Genomic DNA, 19,400 nt, shown 5'->3' with positions numbered 1-19,400 from the left:
CACATCTGAAGATGCTGGTGAGGAGGGGGATGAGGATGGGTGGGGGCTTCAGACGTCACACAGTATGCAATAATAATAAGAAAACTGATTGTTTAATGATGTTTTAAGCTATTTGTTCTGAAAGGCCATCCAAAATATTAATTCAATTGTCATCTCAATGCAATTTTTTGTTTCAATGTTAATATTTTAATAACAACATCATGCAAGTGAATTAAATTATTTAATTGTATTTACTTTATTGAAATACAGCAATAGGAGAAATCCTCCAGATTTTCGGCTGTTGGCTGAGAAGAACATTTTCTGGCTTCAAGGAATTTGATTCTGGGAGAATGGGTCAAATATCAGCTAAGTTGACACAGTGGTCGGGGGCTTGTTGAATATGATGTCATGTTGTCAACTAAAGCACTGCATATACTGAGCTGAAAAATCCGCCATTTTGAATCTCAATCGGAGGACAGTGTTGTATGCTTTGCATGGCATAGGGAAATTAATCAGTGCATTTTGCTGTTTTATTGTTCCACAGCATCAAATGGTTGGGTGTGCATCTCCAAACTGTTCAAACAATAGCAGACGTGGTTCCTAAAAGTTTTATCTGTTTCCTTCAGAAATAGATCGGCTTAAAAGGTGGCTTGTAAATTCAAGGGAGCAAAGACTGGACACCAAAATCGAGCAACTAACGGTGTCATGCAAGTGAAAAGGCTTTTTTTGTTTGTTTTTGTATCAGATATGCACACAGAGAGGTGGTAATGAAATTAAATATGTAAGACATATGTTTATTTTGGTCTTGTTGCAGATTATATTTACATAACACAACGCAACATTTTAAGTTTGAAGTAAGCTACTTTTCTTGATTTTATTTACAGTAGCTGTATGAAACCACATGTCATCGTAAGGAGCTGGTCGCTATGTAGAAGGAGTAAATTAACAATACTTTACCACAATTTGTTGGCAATAACAAAATATTTGCATTTCTTTTATTTTTTAAATAACTTCTGAAGATTTCTTTTAAAGCTATTGAAACAGTCAATAAAATTGGGATCAGCTATATGCTTTTGAGTACTTATGCAATTCCCTCTTGTGCTGACATGAAATTTTTATGCCTGTTGTGTTCCATTTTGTCATTATCCCATAATTGTATATGTATGTGACACTTAATTATCATAAACATAAGTTGATGTACCATATGTAGACCAGGAAATATGATACTGGTAACTCATTTTAACTGTATTTGGTAAATATTTAGAAAAGCAACGTATGAGTGACATGGAACATAAGTGAATCATATCTTGAAATACTTGTCTAATCTCCAACTTAAATTTGCCTGCCTCTTAGAGTCAAATGTAAGCCAGTACATTTACTGTGCTGTAATATTATCTGTGCAAGGAACGTACATTTGATGGCCTTAAGAGAATATTAAAAGATGTAAGTGTTCTGTAGAGTTTAAATGAGCACCTTTAGTGTGGGATTCAAAATGGTGGATTGTTCAGCTTCTACTATACAGCATTAAATTTTCAACTGTTGTCAGCCGCAACATTCAGACAGTTGCGTTATAGGTGCTCTGTGAATGTGTGTTGAGTACCATACATGGGCCCCCACAAAGGGTTGATGTGGTGGCAAGAGGGGACACTTACTCCCTCCTTGTATCTGGCAACACACTTTTTAGTCATTACAGATTTCTTTAACTATCAGCCTCTACTGAACTGTAGGTTTAATACTGCTGCCCCAATGAGAAATGTGGCATTAACAATCACATATATACGTAATGTTGTTGTTGTTGTTGTTGTTGTTCTTGTTGTAGTCTTTAGTCCAGAGACTGGTTTGATGCAGCTCTCCATGCTACTATACCCTGTGCAAGCCTCTTCATCTCCAAATAACTACTGCAACCCACATCCTTCTGAATCTCCTTACTCCTTACTGCATTCGTCTCTTGGTCTCCCTCTACGATTTTTACCTTCCACACTGCCCCCCCCCCCCCCCCCAGTACTAAATTGCTGATCTCTTGATGCCTCAGAATGTGCCCTACAACCAGTCCCTTCTTGTATTCAAGCTGTGCCATAAATTCCTCTTCTCCCAAATTCTGTTCAGTACCTCCTCATTAGTTACATGATCTACCCATCAAATCTTCAGCATTCTTCTGTAGCACCGCATTCCAAAAGCTTATATGGGTGGCATGATGAATCGCAACAGAAAATGTGTTGTATCCTGATAATGCTTGATTTGTGGACCTGTGTTTATTAGAGCTTTTTAGCTGCTTTTCGTCAGTAATTCTCGTGTGTGAATTGGTGACCATCACTTCTGAAACACCCTCTATATTACAAAAGTACCCTCAGCCATACATCGTCAGATCGCTTGCGGAGTACTGATGTAGATGTTCACTGTAAATTATGATGATCATACACGTCCGCAAGGAGGGCAGGCGCAAGAGGGGGCACTCAATCCCCTTAACCCCAGAATCTGGAGTACATAGAGTTTTAATTCATTACAGAACTCTCATACAATATTATGAGAAGGAAATTTGCTGCTCACCATATAGCAGAGATACTGAGTTTCAGATAGGCACAACAAAAAGACTCTCACAGTTATAGCTTTCGGCCATTAGAACCTTTGTCACCAATAGACAATAGCCAAAGCCAATAATTCTAGCTTGTTACATCAGCATAAACAGCTGTTGGTTAAGAATTTTCAACAATCAGCAGAAATTTCAACTCTGCCCAGTTTTAACTCAGTGAGTGTGAAATGTCAGCTATCATTATTGCATCAAAATATTTGGGAACTGAAAAATAAAAGTAATGAATTAATTATTTGCATAGATGAAGCCCAGATGACATAATCTGCCTCTCTGAACACCATGCAGCCACTGATGTAGAACTTCTAAGTGTTGCAGGATTTAGGTTAGCATCTCACTTTTATAGAGCAGAAATGGAGAAAGGAGGAGTTGCCACATTCATCAGGAACTGTCATAAATTTAAGAACATAGACATTCATAAATTTTGCCTAGAACATCATATGGAAATGTGTGCAACAGAAGTAGAATTTCATAAAAAATCCTTCATAATATTAAGTGTATATCGAGCACCTGCAGGTAAATTTAAGCTGTCCATAAACCACCTTGAAACTGTACTGGCCCATTTAACAACCAAAAACAAAGAAATAGTGGTTGCTGGTGACATCAATGCAGATTTCCTTAAAGACTCTCCCAATAAGAACTTATTTGAGTTAGTAACACTATCATTCAACTTAATTCCCACTCTAGCCAATTGCTCACAAACAGCCATTGTGTTGTGACTCGCCGATCTTTCAAAGTGCCGCCGCGTAGTTACGTGCATCCTCTGCATGCAGCGCTGCCTGCAGCCATGCAGCGGCTGCGCCACCTGAGCGGCCAGCTAGCCAGCGGCCGGTAGACTTGGACTCAGTGTTGATTTGAATGTTACTGTGTACACATGTCTTACTTTGTCTACTTGCTCTGTGGCTTACATGTGTTGTGTCATTTTTGAAATATATGTGTTCAACTTGACGTTATAACAATTGGCCATGAGGTAGCGGATTTTTCCTTTTCGTCGTTGACCCACAGGTTTCCATGGCTACTTTAGAGCAACTATTGCAAGGTCTCATTGAACAGCAAATGCTTCTCACATCGGCGATTCGCGATTTCATAGCAGCATCAAATGCGGGGCGTTTCTCGTCGTCTATACCTCCTTTTCCTCCTTATGACGAGACAGTGGAAGACTGGTCTGATTACGAAAAACGTCTTCGACAGCACTTCTTGGCATTTCATGTCACGGACGAACAAACGAGTAAGTCTCTGTTTCTTTCATGGATTTCACCTCAAATGTATTGGTTGTTGTCGCAATTGGCTCCTTTGAAAGATCCTGCATCTTTTCCCTTTGCTGAAATGTGCTCACTTCTGTCTGTCTATTTTCAAAAGCAAACGCATGTGGTAGCCTCTCGTGTTGCCTTTTATCACTGTCAAAAACAATAGAATCAATCCTATCGCGCTTGGGCTGCTGAACTTCACGGCCTCAGTAGAAAGTGCCAATTTGTTACTGAAGTTCACAAAGAATCCTACCACGATTCCATGGTACGGGATGCTATTATCCGATCAGTGCCCAACAAAGAAGTTAGGCAACGTGCCCTTCAGTTGGCACATCCAACTCTAGATGAAGACCTATCCATCGTGCAGTAATTTGAAATTTCTTGCGCCACTGGAGTGCAAATAGAGGCGTGGGGTGATGTTGGGGAAATACAACCTCTATGTGCTGTTGACGACGCGTGCGGCATGTCCCCGCCAGCCAACGTGGCCGCAGTACGCTCTCAAGCGCAGCCTCGGCCTAACTGTAAACAAACCTCTAAGAAACTGCAGCAAAATCCCCGGCAACTTCCTTCATGTCCGCGGTGTTTTACGAAACATTCATGGGAGGATTGTCCCCAACGTTGGGCCGTGTGTCACAATTGCAGAAAGAAGGGTCATGTGTCATCCGTTTGCAAATCCGACCGCATACCTGATGTTCATGACCTTGACGCTGATTCTGCTTCTCTGTTGTCTGTCAATGGTACTTCTTCCCTTTCAGGGAAGTTATTCCTCACTGTCCAAATCCTTGGTTGGGATGTTCGCGTGCAGGTGGATACAGGTTCTGCTGCCACTGTCATCAATTCTCAGACGTATCTTCAGTTGGGTTCTCCAGTCCTATACCTGTCACTCGGCAATTACAGACGTACAATAAACAGAAGATTTCTCTCTTGGGCCAATTTAATGCTGAGGTATCTTACAAATCCGTCCTTCGCACTCTTACCATATTTGTGGTCGACCATAGTAATGTGGAAAATCCTTTTGGTTTCAATGCCTTTCGCGTTTTTGGGTTCTCCATAGATGACTCTGTCAGTATTGTTTCTGATGATATTCCTTATGCTCAATTGGATTCCTTGTCGACGACATTTTCGTCCCTTTTTTCTCCTGGGTTAGGCCATGCAAATGACTTTGAAGCTCATATCATGCTCAAACCCACTGCTCGGCCTAAGTTTTTTTGGGCTCAGGCCATTCCTGTAGCCCTTCGTGATCAGATCAAACGAAAGCTGGATCGTCTCACTGCTTCAGGGATCTTGCTTCCCATCACTTCGAGTGAGTGGTCCTCTCCTGTCGTTGTCATTTGCTAAGCCCAATGGTGATATTCGTCTCTGTGGCGATTTCAAAGCCACTGTAAATGCTCAATGCCTCATCGACACTTACCCTTTGCCCCGACCTGAAGAATTGTTCACTAAACTTGCTGGAGGCCAGTACTTTTCTAAACTTGACCTGTCAGAAGCTTATCATCAACTTCCTCTCGACGCTGCTTCCCAGCAGTTTCTGGTCCTTGATACGCTTTTCGGCCTCTATCAATACCAATGATTGCCATTCAGGGTTGCCAGCGCCCCTGCTCTCTTTCAGCGATTCTTGGAACAATTATTGCTCGCTGTCCCTGGGTGTATCAATTACATGGACGACATTGTTGTCACTGGCTCCACCACTGAAGAACATCTTCAAAATCTCCACACACTTTTTCATGTCTTACAGACTACCAGTCTTAAGTGTAATCTTCAGAAATCACAATTTTTTCAGGCATCTATCACGTACTTGGGGTTCCAACTCTCTCGGAATGGTATTCGTCTGCTTCAGCAAATTGTTGCTGCGATCGATGCCCTTCCTCACCCTACATCTGTTAAGGAACTGCAGGCCTTCTTAGGGAAAATAGCATACTATCACAAGTTTTTACCATCTGTGGCTTCGGTGGCTCAGCTATTGCATCGCTTGTTGCATAAAAACGTGCCTTTTCACTGGTCCGCGTCATGCAATGCAGCTTTCCAGAAATTGAAGACTATGCTGAAACAGGCCCCATGCCTGGCTACTTATCGACCTGGCCAACATCTTGTTCTTGCCACGGACGCCTCTCAATACGGAGTTGGTGCAGTCCTTGCACACCATTTTTCTGACGGTTCTGAACAACCCATTGCTTACGCCTCCAAAATGCTCACGGATGCCCAAAGAAAATATTCTCAAATTGAAAAAGAAGCTTTGGCCATTATTTATGCTCTTTATAAATTTGGCGTTTTTCTTTATGGATCCAAATTTCATCTTGTTACAGACCACAAACCACTTGTTTCCTTGTTTCACCCATCAACGTCACTTCCCAACAAGGCTGCACATCGCCTCCAGCGTTGGGCTCTTTACTTGTCTCGTTTTAATTATGAGATTCATTTCCAGCTAACGGCTCAACATGCGAATGCTGATGCACTGTCTCGGCTTCCCATGCGTCCTGATCTGCCACTCGATAGGGACGAACTTCTGTGTTTCCACCTGGATGTTGCCAAGCAGCGGGTTGTGGAGGGTTTCCCCATCACTGGGGACCAGCTGGCGGCTGCTACGGGTTCTGATCCTACCCTCTCCCAGGTTTTACAATGTATTCAGAAGGGTTGGCTGGATCGTCCATCCGCTAAGATGTCGTATCCATTGTGGAACTACTACACTTTGCGCTACCGCCTCACGGCTAGGGATGGTGTTATCCTCCTTTCCACCGACAATGCTTCGCCGCGTGTTGTGGTACCTGTGTCTTTGTGTGCTTCAGTCTTGCACCTCCTTCACCAAGGGCACTGGGGTGTCTCTCGCACAAAATCTCTGGCGCACCGTCATGTGTGCTGGCCCGGCATCGACTCTGAAATCGCACACATGGTCGCTGCCTGCGGCCCTTGTGCATCAAAAGCCGCCGTCCCGAAGTCATCTTGGTCACCCTGGCCTTCACCTGAGAAGCCCTGGGAGTGTATTTATGCTGACTTCGTGGGACCTTTTTTAGGTACTTATTGGCTACTCGTAATTGACGCCTACTCTAACTTTCCTTTCATTGTCCATTGCATGTCGCATACCACTGCGGCAACCACAAGTGCTCTAGCTCACATTTTCTCTTTGGAAGACCTTCCCTCTACTCTTGTTACTGATAATAGTTAGCAATTTGCCTCTTCCGAATTTGTGGACTTTTGTGCCCGCCACGGTGTCATGCAAGTCATGATCCCATCCTCGTCACCAATTGTTATAACGTCAAGTTGAACACATATATTTCAAAAACGACACAACACATGTAAGTCACAGAGCAAGTAGACAAAGTAAGACATGTGTACACAGTAACATTCAAATCAGCACTGAGTGCAAGTCTAGCGGCCGCTGGCTGGCTGGCTGGCCGCTCAGGCAGCGTGGCTGCTGCATGGCTGGCAGACAGCGCTGCATATAGAGGACGCGCGTAACTGCACGGCGGCACTTTGAAAGATCGGCGAGTCACAACACATTGATAATATCTTTATAGAAAAATCCAATGAACAAAATTATATTACAAAGCCAATAGCCAATGGCCTCTCAAGCCATGACGTGCAGTTCCTTCTGTTAATTGTTAATAGTGAACAGGATATAAAATCTGTCAAATCTGAGCTCAAGAGGGTAATCAATAATTTAGGGCACTCCTCAGAGACATTCACTGGAGTGATGTTTACAGTCTTCATGTCATGAAAGAAAAATATAACACTTTTGCTAATAAAGTGCTTACCTTATTTGAACACTGTTTCCCCCGGAACTAACCAAGGTCTCAAAGTCTCAAAGAAGCCATGGATTACTCAAAGAATAGAGATATCTTCTAAAACAAAAAGAAAACTGTATCTGTCATTCTGAAACAGTTCTGATGTTGATGCTATAGCACATTACTAGAAATACTGCAAAATAATAAAGACTGTAATATGGACATCACAGCAAATATATTACAAGGAAAAGATAGTAATATCAGATAACAAAATGAAGACAATATGGGATATACTGAAGGAGAAGACCAGTAGAACCAGACATGAAGATGGACAAATAGCATTAAGAGTAAATGATACATTGGTGACAGATGTGTATAGTGTTGCAGAACTTTTTAACAGACATTTTATAACTGTTACTGAATAGATGGGGTTCTCATGTTCTGTAGATGCTGGTAGAGAATACCTCTGAGCAGACATTTCAAGTAACTTCCATAATATGAATTTGACCCCCACTACCCCAGCAGAAGTAATGTCCATCATAAAATCATTAAAATCAAAAACATCTAGTGGGTATGATGAAATATCAACAAAGTTAATTAAAGAATGTAATTCCGAGTTAAGTAACATATTAAGCTATCTGTGTAACCAGTCGTTTATCAGTGGAATATTTCCTGAATGGTAGAAATATGCTGAAGTTAAGCCACTGTTTAAGAAGGAAGATAAAGAAATGGCATCAAATTTCCATCCAATTTCACTTTTGCCAGCATTCTCAAGAATTTTGGAAAAGTTAATGTACAATCGGGCAGTTCGGATTTTTAAAGGGTTCTGATACTGATAAGGCTATCTACACTTACAATGAAAATGTACTTAATTCATTAGACAAAAAATTTGCAGACAACTGGTATATTTTGTGATCTGTCAAAGGCATTTAACTCTGTAAATCTCAATATCCTTTTAAGTAAATTAGAATATTGTGGTGTAACAGGAAATGCTGTAAAATGGTTCAAATCTTATATCCCTGGCAGGAAACAAAGGGTATTATTAGGAAAGAGAGATGTATTAAACTATCAGGCATCATCCAACTGGGAACTATAACATGTGGGGTTCACAAGGTTCCATCTTAGGGCCCTTACTTTTCCTTGTGTATATCAATCACCTTTCATCAGTAACATCAGCAGATGCCAAGTTTGTTTTGTTTACTGATGATACAAACATTGCAATAAATAGCAAATCAAGAATAGTCTTAGAAAGATCGGCTAATAAAATATTTGTGGACATTAATCACCCGTTCCTAGCCAATTCTTTGTCACTAAACTTTGAAAAAATACACTACATGCAGTTCAGAACTTATAAGGGGTGTCCCACGAGTATATGCTAACATACAATGACAAGCAGTAGAAGAAGTGGACAGTGGTAAATTCTTGGGATTACAGCTTGATAATAAATTCAACTGGGAGGAGCACGTCACAGAACTGCTGAAGCGTCTTAACAAATCTCTATTTGCCAATGCGAATGTGTCAGACATAAGGGGGAAAAATGAAAAAGCTGGCATACTATGCTTACTTTCATTCCATAATGTTATATGGGATTGTGTTTTGGGGTAATTCATGAAACCAAGCTAAAGTTTTCAGGGCGCAAAAACGTGCAATAAGAGTTATATGTGGTGTGAACTCAAGAACATCCTGCAGAAGCCTGTTTAGGAAACTAGGGATACGAACTACTGCTTCCCAATATATTTATTCCTTAATGAAATTTGTCATTAAAAATATATCACTTTTTCAAACCAACAGCTCAATTCATGGAATCAATACTAGAAATAAGAATAATCTTCACAAGGATTTAAAGTCACTTAGTCTTGTACAAAAAGGTGTGCATTATTCAGGAACACACATTTTCAATAACTTGCCAGCATTCAGAAAAAGCTTAACAACCAATGAAATTCAGTTTAAGAGAAGCCTAAAGGATTTTTTGGTGGCCAACTCCTCCTATTCCATTGATGAATTTCTCAGTAGAACCAACTGATATAACTTCTGCACCATTTCAGTGCAGTAATGTGTCCATTGTAAATAAGTATTGTAGTAGTTTCATTGTATGTTTATTACCTTATAAATAAAAAATAATCTTTATTTTAAATTCAGTGCATTAATGTGATCTTAGTAAATGAGTGTTCATAAAATAATTCTTTCATATAGAGTTCATTAAAAAGATGACGATCACTCCACCTGGGACCTGTGGATGGTACATTAGCTTATTTGTTTCAATTGTAAATATTTGTCGTGTATTATTATTTTTCTGACATGTTCTACATCCTGGAGGACCCCCTCACTATGGATCAATTGGAATGAAAGTAAATCTAATCTAATTGAAACATATGATCACGCACACACATTCACGCAAATGCAACTCACACATGACTGCTGTCTCAGGCAATTCCATCCTGGATTTACCACTGTTAAAATTCTCATATATTCCTAGTAGTAATATCCATGATTCCATGAAACCTCTCATTTAGCCAATTGAAGCATTATTTGGCTGATCGCAGTGAGATAATGGCATGGCAATTACAATCTTATCTTTAGAAAATGTCACACCAGACAGTCAATTATGGAGCACTGGCTTATTCGTATCACGTCTGCAAGTTTCTCTGCTTTCCCTTGTTCCTTAACAATGACCACCCTGCTGCAGCGCGGATCAGAAGTAGGTGGAAAAAGCCGCCCTTGTGTGCCGTGGTAACTTCCTTTATTGCCTTCTCCAAACTATTGTTGTTAAGTGAACAACAGGTAAACGCAGTTCTTCATGGAGCATTGTTTGGTTTCACAAAATGTTGTGTGCACTCGGATATACAGTGAAATTTGTTGTGCGCCCCAGTTGTTTCACGGAAGATTGGACAGAGATGCTGTTATGACTAGATTTTTGTTATAGAACCAACATATTCTCACTTCTGAGTATTTCCTACTTCAGAATTTTGACATACAGTGTCAATAAAAATTATTGGTGTATGAACAAAAATTATCTTTTCTTAGGTTTGCCATAAATATTGGAACTAAAATCGGAACAATATCCACAGAAATCCAGTCATAAGATGAGGGTAAGGAGGGACTTCAAACGCCTGGAAAAATTTATCCTTGCATCATTACTTAGCTCAGTACTTGTATAAATATATTTGCAAAGAATGAAGTGGAACGTAAGGTACTTACATACACAATTTTTACACGGATTTTTTTTATGGGCCAAACATATTTCTCAGATGATTTGACAGCTTTTGGAAAATCAATTTGCTTACTTGCTTAGTTATAAAACTCATCCCGTCTCATCTGAAAGTTATAAGTACACGGTAAGATGCTCTCAGTTGTTGATACATCCAAACAATTCCGTATCTGAGTCTATTAAGCTCACATCAATGAAAATTCTCTGAACATTTGAATCATGTGCTACATTCACCAAAATATGTGAAAATTCCATTGTAAAATTATACCACCGATGGAGTCGAAGCTGTTGGAAAAGGTCTCGATAAAGAACTTTACAAGATCACAGAAATTAAAAGTAAACACATAAAAAACTTGAATGTATCATAACAAAAAGGCAACCGACATTTGTGCCAGTATATGCCAAATGGACAACTTCATACCAGTTAAATCGTATATGAAGTCATCACGAGTTGTCAGCTGAGTAGCGTCGTCATCTCGTAGCAACGTTTCGATGGAATGTGTCTCCCATCATCTTCAGGCGAAGTGTCAGGATATCGTCTCTCACTCTCATCTTATACTTTCCCCTCTTTGGGGAAGTGTGTGGGGGAGTTTTAAGCCTTATGGCTTTTAATCCACTATGTACTTGTGTGTGTGGTTATTTCTGTAGTTTTTGGGTGTCTGCCTGATGTGATGAATGTTCTGTGTGTGTCTGGTACTTGCATGAGGTTGGCGAGGTGATTGGTATTTTGGAGGAGGGAGGAGAATTAGGAATTGGATATAGTGATGTTCTCTTCGACTTAGTCGTTGAAGATAGTCATTGGGCGTTTGTGCTTGTCGCGGGACATGTCATACCAACCTAACAAGTGGATGAGGTTATTTCCAGATCTGGAAGAGCTTCCGTAGGAAGCCCTTGCCAGATCTTGGAATCTTTCTTTGGGGAGTGGGATTTTGGCAGCGTTGTGCAAATCGTCGGTGGGGAAACACGTGGCTAGGTGCAGTGCCCTTCTGAGGGCAAATCGTCAGTTGCGGGCTGATATCTCTGCTGGACTGCTCTCCACTTCCAACCGCTGGCCAATCAAGTGCTTGCAGAATCGCCCGATGTGCCTGGAGCGGCCAGTGGCGGGGGGGATGTGTGTGCAGGGTTCGTGCCCCGGCGTTAGTTTCGGTCTGCTCCGTCCATGGCCCTTGGTGGAACGGAACGTTCTTATCTGATTTTCCTGATTGCAGGCTCCCAGGCTGCACTGAGATGGTAGCCACTGTCACAGTTGATTATGTTGTCGTGTAACCGTATTTCTATGGATTCTTTGATTACTGAGTCCCAGAATCCATTTGTACTGCATATTTTCTTTGTGTCCTCAAAATCGAAGGTGTGCTTCTTGTAAATACTATGTTCCACCACAGCAGATTTGTTGGTCTGACCCAAGTGTACATGCCTGATGTGTTCATTGTGGCGCTGTGAAATGCAACGCTGCATCTGTACTATATATTGAATCCCATATTCGCATGCAATATTGTACACCATGTGCCGTCAGACCTAGTGGACCCTTGGTTGAACCGAGAAGGTCTTTCATTTTTCCCGCTGCATGGAAAATGGTCTTCACTTTGTTTCTGAAGAATTCTCACTATCTTGGCCACTGGAGGACTCATGTATGGCAAGAACACACAGCCCATTGCTTTGTCTTCTTCTGGTATCTCTTCTCTCTTCTTGTGGTCAGTGTCAAGAGCTCTCCTTATTTGTGTCTCATTGTATCCATTTTTCTTGAAGGTGTCCGTTAGGTGTTGCAATTCTCCTGGCAAACTTGCCTTATCACAGATGGATGTGGCCCTGTGCACTGAAGTGTTGAGTGCAGAATTGCGTTGCGCATGGTGGTGGCAGCTGTTGGCATTAAGATAGAGGTCCGTGTGTGTTTTCTTTCATGTCCCAGCATGCCACCCATGTTTCTTGTGATCAGCATTCCAGGAAAGGTAAGCTTCTGTTCTCTTCTATCTCCATGGTAAATTTGATATTTCCGTGTATACCACTGAAGTGTTGATGGAACTCTAGCAGTTTGTCCCTGCTATATGGGCAAACTCCAAAAGTATCGTCAATGTACCTGTAGAAGGCTTTTGGCTTGTGTTTAGCAGTGTCCAGTGCTAAATTTTCGAAATGCTCCATGTATAGGTCGGCTATGCCTCTGCTAGGGGGGGAGCCCATAGCTACACCATCTATCTGTTTGTAGAACTTCTCACCACATTTGAAATAGTGGTTAGCACATGGCAAAAGAGCTTTATGATATCCTCCTCAAAGTGTTCTTCGAGTTAAGCCAGGGAGTATTCTATTGGTACTTGTGTGAATAAGAATGTTGCATCGAAGCTGACTAGTAGGTCTTCATTTTCCAGCCGCATGCCCTATAGTACCTTCACAAACTCAGCCGAGTTTTTCACATGATGTGGACCGTAACCCACCAAAGGTTTTAGCATCTGTGATAAATGCTTAGCAATACCATATGTCGGCGAGCTAATAGTGTTCAAAATAGGTCGTAATGCGACCCCTTCTTTGTGGACCTTTGGGAGGCCAAAGAGACGTGGTGGTGCCGGTGCCCTCGGGTGAAGCTTCCTGATGATATTCTTCTCTAGACCCTAGTTGTTGAGTCTTGCGAATCACTGTGGTGGTGGGGTCCTTCCCTAGTATTTTGCAGGCAGGTTCCTGCGGGAGGGAGTCGATTTTTTGCCAATAGTCTTCTGATTTAAGCAGTACTGTCGTGTTCCCTTTGTCCACTGCCAAGACCACTGTGTCCTGGTCCTCCCTGAGTGCCGTAGTGCCTTGTGTTCTGCCGCCGAAATGTTATTCTTCGGCATCTTTGCTTTATCTAGTACTTTGCAGACGTCTCTTCTTACTTCTTCTGGAGCCTCTTCAGATAGTCTCCTTATGGCTTGCTCTACCCTACTTATGATGTCCCGTTTCGGCAGGGTCCTTGGAACTGGTGCGAAGTTTAGGCCCTTGGACAGCACTCTTCTGTTGGACCATCCAGTTCCTTGTTTGTTAGATTAATGACCACCTTATTGGGAGATGGTTTTTCTTTCTGTTGTCACAGTTCCGCAAGTTGAAGGAATTTCTTGCACTGCCTTTCGGTGGCTTTCTTCTTGGACCATTCGCCATTGGCAAAGGTATTGCCTTCTATCCAGTCCCAGGTGTGTTCTGGGAGACAGGAAGCCAATCAGGGGTGTAGAGGAAGCTGTCTTCTAACGTTCTTGTCGAGTTCCAGTCTTGTGACCCTGATGTGTTCTCGTACTAGGGCCGCGCTCGCCCATCGTAAGATGTGTCTCGTCCTGTTGGTATTGACAGGATACCGCAAGTTGGCGAACTTAGACATCACTTCTTTATCCTGACATCAGAGTAAGAAGGCCAACCTGCTGTGCAGCTTCCCCTTCTTGCTCCGTAGCTTCTGCAACGTCTTGTAACTGCGATGTATATCCTCCCCGTAGAGGTATGTTATACACTCCTGGAAATTGAAATAAGAACACCGTGAATTCATTGTCCCAGGAAGGGGAAACTTTATTGACACATTCCTGGGGTCAGATACATCACATGATCACACTGACAGAACCACAGGCATATAGACACAGGCAACAGAGCATGCACAATGTCGGCACTAGTACAGGTATATCTACCTTTCCCAGCAATGCAGGCTGCTATTCTCCCATGGAGACGATCGTAGAGATGCTGGATGTAGTCCTGTGGAACGGCTTGCCATGCCATTTCCACCTGGCGCCTCAGTTGGACCAGCGTTCGTGCTGGACGTGCAGACCGCGTGAGACGACGCTTCATCCAGTCCCAAACATGCTCAATGGGGGACAGATCCGGAGATCTTGCTGGCCAGGGTAGTTGACTTACACCTTCTAGAGCACGTTGGGTGGCACGGGATACATGCGGACGTGCATTGTCCTGTTGGAACAGCAAGTTCCCTTGCCGGTCTAGGAATGGTAGAACGATGGGTTCGATGACGGTTTGGATGTACCGTGCACTATTCAGTGTCCCCTCGACGATCACCAGTGGTGTACGGCCAGTGTAGGAGATCGCTCCCCACACCACGATGCCGGGTGTTGGCCCTGTGTGCCTCGGTCGTATGCAGTCCTGATTGTGGCGCTCACCTGCACGGCGCCAAACACGCATACGACCATCACTGGCACCAAGGCAGAAGCGACTCTCATCGCTGAAGACGACACGTCTCCATTCGTCCCTCCATTCACGCCTGTCACGACACCACTGGAGGCGGGCTGCATGATGTTGGGGCGTGAGTGGAAGACGGCCCAACGGTGTGCGGGACCGTAGCCCAGCTTCATGGAGACGGTTGCGAATGGTCCTCGCCGATACCCCAGGAGCAACAGTGTCCCTAATTTGCTGGGAAGTGGCGGTGCAGTCCCCTACGGCACTGCGTAGGATCCTATGGTCTTGGCGTGCATCCGTGCGTCGCTGCGGTCCGGTCCCAGGTCGACGGGCACGTGCACCTTCCGCCGACCACTGGCGACAACATCGATGTACTGTGGAGACCTCACGCCCCACGTGTTGAGCAATTCGGCGGTACGTCCACCAGGTCTCCCGCATGCCCACTATACGCCCTCGCTCAAAGTCCGTCAACTGCACATACGGTTCACGTCCACGCTGTCGCGGCATGCTACCAGTGTTAAAGACTGCGATGGAGCTCCGTATGCCACGGCAAACTGGCTGACACTGACGGCGGCGGTGCACAAATGCTGCGCAGCTAGCGCCATTCGACGGCCAACACCGCGGTCCCTGGTGTGTCCGCTGTTCCGTGCGTGTGATCATTGCTTGTACAGCCCTCTCGCAGTGTCCGGAGCAAGTATGGTGGGTCTGACACACCGGTGTCAATGTGTTCTTTTTTCCATTTCCAGGAGTGTATGTGAGTGCAGGCTTTCTCGGCAAATTTCATATGTGAAGTCTTCACGGGTTGTCGGCCAAGTAGTGTCGTCGTCTCATAGAAACGTTTCGATGGAATGCGTCTCCATCATCTCCAGCTGAAGGTTGGGATATCATCGGTCGCGGGCTGATATCTCTCCTGGACGGCTTTGCACTTCCCACCGCTGGCCAATCACGCGCCCGCGGAATCGCCCGATGCGCCTGGAGTGGCCGGTGGTGGGGAGGATGTGTGTGTGGGGTTCATGCCCAGGCATTCATCTCTGGCTGCTCCATTGGTGGCCCTTGGTGGAATGGAATATTCTTCTCTGATTTTCCTGTTGCAGGGTCCCAGGCTGTGCTGAGATAGTAGCCAGTGTCGCGGTTGATTAGTTTGTCATGTAACTGTATTTCTAAGGACTCTTTGGTTAGTGAGTCCCAAAATCCATTTGTACTGCGTATTTTCTTTGTGTCCTCAAAATCGAAAGTGTGCTTCTCATCAATACTATGTTCCACCACAGCAGATTTGTTGGTCTGACCCAAGTGTACATGCCTGATGTGTTTGTTGCAGCGCTGTGAGATGCTGCTAAACAGAAGCAAAAGCCTTCTACAGGAACGTTGAGGATACTTTTGTAATTTGGCCACGTGGCAGGGGCAAACTGCTAGACGTCCATCAACACCTCAATGGTCTACATGGAAATATCAAATTTACCATGGAGATAGATGAGAACAGCAGCTTATCCTTTCTGGATATCCTGATCACAAGAAACATGGACGGCGCACTGGGATACGCAGTGTACAGAAAGAAAACACACACGGACCTCTATCTTAATGCCAACAGCTGCCACCACCCTGCGCAACGCAATTCTGTACTCAACACCTTACAAGGGAACCTCCCCATCGCGCCCCCCTCAGATTTAGTTATAAGTTGGCACAGTGGATAGGCCTTGAAAAACTGAACACAAATCGATCGAGAAAACAGGAAGAAGTTGTGTGGAACTATGAAAAAATAAGCAAAATATACAAACTGAGTAGTCCATGCCCAACATGGGCAGTATCAAGGAGAATGTGATCTCAGGAGCGCCGTGGTCTCGTGGTTAGCGTGACCAGCTGCGGACCGAGAAGTCCTTGGTTCAAGTCCTCCCTCAAGTGAAAAGTTTAACTTTTTATTTTCGGTTTATGTGACAAACTTATGTTTTCATCACTTTTTTGGGAGTGATTATCACATCCACAAGAAAACCTAAGTTGGGCATGGTAGAAGAATCTTTTTACCCATTCGCCAAGTGTACTAGTTAGGTGGGCCGACAACATATTCCTGTCATGTGACGCACATGCTGTCACCAGTGTCGTATAGAATATATCAGACGCGCTTTCCTGTGGAGGAATCGGTTGACCTATGACCTTGCGATCAAATGTTTTCGGTTCCCATTGGAGAGGGACGTCCTTTCGTCAACTAATCACACGGTTTTGCAGTGCGGTCGCAAAACACAGACTCTAAACTTATTACAGTGAACAGAGACGTCAATGAACGAACGGACAGATCATAACTTTGCGAAAATAAAGAAAGTAAAAATTTTCAGTCGAGGGAAGATTTGAACCAAAGACCTCTCGTTCCACAGCTGCTCACACTAACCACGGCGCTCCTGAACTCTCATTCTCCTTAATATTGCCTATGTTGCACATGCACTACTCAGTTTGTATATTTTGCTTATTTTTTTATAGTTCCACACAACTTATTCCTGTTTTCTCGATTGATCTGTGTTCAGTTTTTCAAGGCCTATCAACTGTGGCAACTTATAACTAAATCTGAGGGGGGTGCGATGGGGATGTTCCCTTTTAGTGCACAGGGCCACGTCCATCTGTGATAAGGCAAGTTTGCCAGGAGAATTGCAACACCTCAAGGACACCTCCAAGAAAAATGGATACAGTGAGACACAAATAAGGAGAGCTCTGAAGACCAACCACAGGAAGACAGAGGAGAGACCGGCTGAAGAAGAAGTAATGGGCTGTGTGTTCTTGCCATATGCGAGTCCTCCAACGGCCAAGATTGCGAGAATTCTAAAGAAACATAAAGTGAAGACCATTTTCCGCGCAGCAGGAAAAATCAAAGACCTTCTCGGCTCCACCAAGGATCCACTAGGTCTGACAGCACCTGGTGTGTACAGGATCGGATGCAAATGTGGTAGGCAATATATAGGACAGATGCAGCGTTGCATTGCACAGCACCGCAATGAACACACCAGGTATGTACACTTGAGTCAGACCAACAAATCTGCTGTAGTGGAACATAGTAGTGTCGAGAAGCACACCTTCAATTTTGAAGACACAAAGAAAATATGCAGTACAAACGGATTTTGGGACTCAGTAATCAAAGAGTCCATAGAAATACGGTTACACACCAACCTAATCAGCTGCGACAGTGGGTACCATCTCAGCACAGCGTGGGAGTCTGCTATCAGGGAAAAATGTTCCGTTCCACTAAGGGCTACAGACGGAGCAGACAGAGTCGGACGCCGGGACATGAACCCCGTGCACAGGGCGCCCCCTCTCCCCCTCCCCCCACCACCGACCACTCCAGTCACATCGGGTGATTCCGCGGGCGCGAGATTGGTCGGCGACGGGAAGCAGAAAGCGGTCCTGCAGAGATATCAGCCCGCGACCGACGATATCCCGATACTTCAGCTGAAGATGATGGAGACGCATTCTATCAAAACCTTGCATGATATGCGAATAAGGGCCTGGCCATCCGTAGCCTACAAAGAGTTTTAGATGACGCAGAAACTTGGGCCCGTCACTGGCGCATTACCATCAATTCTGAAAAGATGCAGGCAATGCTTATCACCCAGAGGCTCGGAAGGTGCGGACCTCCTCAACCCCCCCCCCCCTCCACCTAAACGGAACCCAACTCCCCTGGCGCAGAACCGCCAAGTACTTTGGCGTAACCTTGGACTCTCGTCTTACGTGCGTGGAAACCCCACATAGATGAGGTCCACAGGAAGATCTGTGCCAGAATGTCCATCCTATACCCAATCCTCAACTCAACCTGTTCCCTTCCCTGCTCTGTGGGTGTGAACGTGTATCAGTCCCTGGTATGGCCAGTAATGGAGTATGCATGCCCTGCCCGGGTATATGCGGTGTAGCAGCACCTGGAAAACTCCAGACGTTGCAGAACCGTGCACACAGGAGGACACTGTGCCTACCCCCCGGATTCCCTATTGACGATCTGCACGCTGCTGCTGAAATCCCGCTCCTAAAAGAGCGCTTCCAAGATTTGGCAAGGGCCTTCTAAGAAAGCTCTTCCAGGTCAGGAAACGTCCTCATCCACTCCTTAGGTCGGTATGACATGTTCTGTGACAAGCACAAACGCCCAATGACGATCTTCGACGACTAAGTCGAAGAGAAAATCCCTACACCCAATTCCTGATCCTCTTCCCTCCCCCATAATATCAATCATCTCGCCAACCCCAGGCAAGTACCAAGCACATACAGAACAATCATCACATCATGCAGACAACCAAAATCACAGAAATAAGCGCACACACAAGTACCAAGTGGAGTAAAACCCGCAAGGCTACAGACTCCCCAAAATACTTCCCCAAAGAGGGGAAAGTATCAGATGAGAGTGAGTGCGATATCCCGACACTTCAGCTGAAGATGATGGAGACGCATTCCATCGAAACGTTGCTACGAGATGACGACGCTACTCAGCTGATAACCCGTGAATACATCAAATATGAAATTCGCCGAGAAAGCTTGCGCTCACATACAGTTAAGACGTACTGACA

The sequence above is a fragment of the Schistocerca americana genome, chromosome 6, assembly GCF_021461395.2.
Source record: "Schistocerca americana isolate TAMUIC-IGC-003095 chromosome 6, iqSchAmer2.1, whole genome shotgun sequence".
Taxonomy (NCBI): Eukaryota; Metazoa; Arthropoda; class Insecta; order Orthoptera; family Acrididae; genus Schistocerca; species Schistocerca americana.
This window is presented reverse-complemented; position numbering follows the sequence as displayed.